The sequence below is a fragment of the Lagenorhynchus albirostris genome, chromosome 10, assembly GCF_949774975.1.
Source record: "Lagenorhynchus albirostris chromosome 10, mLagAlb1.1, whole genome shotgun sequence".
Taxonomy (NCBI): domain Eukaryota; kingdom Metazoa; phylum Chordata; class Mammalia; order Artiodactyla; family Delphinidae; genus Lagenorhynchus; species Lagenorhynchus albirostris.
In genome coordinates this window covers 31,624,845-31,626,227 of record NC_083104.1, presented here as the reverse complement: position 1 = coordinate 31,626,227, position 1,383 = coordinate 31,624,845, and the positions used below count along the sequence as shown (strand labels likewise).

The 1,383-nt window shown below is 38.8% G+C and overlaps 1 protein-coding gene across 43 annotated transcripts in view; it reads left to right on the top strand.

Annotated features, from left to right (window-relative positions):
- Nucleotides 1-1,383, top strand: part of SLMAP (sarcolemma associated protein) — a 148,070-nt gene that overhangs the window by 40,118 nt on the left and 106,569 nt on the right. The gene's annotated exons all lie outside the window — the stretch shown is intronic.

Sequence of the window (1,383 nt, the reverse complement as noted above, 5' to 3'; positions counted from 1 at the left end):
GACCCGCAGGAAACGGTGAGAATCTTCCTCTTAGAGGATCTTCCTCCTGAGTGTAGGTCGTGGTGGTGGCAGCAGTGATGACATGCTCTATGCTGGGCCATAGGCACACAGATATTTTTAAAGAGTGCAGAATATTCATGGATGGGCTGCAGTTTTCTTAACTGTTCTTCCATTGTTGAATATTTACATAGGTTCCATCTTTTAAAACTATTATAAATTTTGCTTTCTGAATATCTTTATACCTAGATCTTTATATATGTTTTTTTTTTAATATATGTTTTTTATTACTTCTGTAGGCTAAGTTCTCAGAATTAAATCAAAGGGGACATTGTTTTAAAGCTTACTTCGTATACTTTGCCAGACTGCTTTCCAGACAGGTTGTGCCAATTTACACTCCCATGACCAGCTTGTGAAAATGTTTCTCTTATGTCACTCTTGAACGCACTGAGTGTTATTTAAAATACTTTCTGCCACTTTTATCAGTAACAAGCTGAATCCCTTAAATTTTTATATTACAAAGTTATTTCCTATGTGCGTGTATATATTCATATATTCTTTTCATCCTTCCTCTGTTCATTGGCCTTTTAAAAACAGCTTTATTGAAGTAGAATTTACATTCCATAAAATTTACCCATTGTAAAAGTAAGTTTAGTTTACTTGAAGTTAATGGTTTTTAGTAGATCTGTAGTTTTGTAATCATCACCATAATCTAGCTATAAAACATTTTCATCACCCCCAGAAGTTCTCTTGTGCCTATTTGCATTCAGTCCTTGATTCCTACATGCAGCCTTAGGCAACCACTGATCTGTTTCCTGTCTCCATAGATTTGCATATTCCAGAAATTTTAAATAAACAAAATCATACTATATGCAGTCATTTGTGTCTGGCTTCTTTCCGTTAGCATTATGTTTTTGAGGTTCATCTATTTTATAGAATGTATCAACAGTTCATTCACTTTATTGCAGATACATCTTATTTATTCAGTGGTTGATGGATATTCGGATTGACTCCAACTTTTGGTTATTATGAACAGCGCTGCTAGGAACATTTGTGTACAGTACTTTGTGTCTTTTATTTCTCTTGGCTAGATACCTAGGTGTAGAATTGCTTGGAACCCATTACATTTTATATCATTACTTAGCCACAAAAAATGTTTCTTGTTTTTTTTGCGGTACGCGGGCCTCTCACTGTTGCGGCCTCTCCCGCTGCGGATCACAGGCTCCGGACGCGCAGGCTCAGTGGCCATGGCCCACAGGCCCAGCCGCTCCGCGGCATGTGGGATCTTCCCGGACCGGGGCACGAACCCACTTCCCCTGCATCAGCAGGCGGACCCTCAACCACTGCGCCACCAGGGAAGCCCAAAAATGTTTCTTTTAAAGAAAG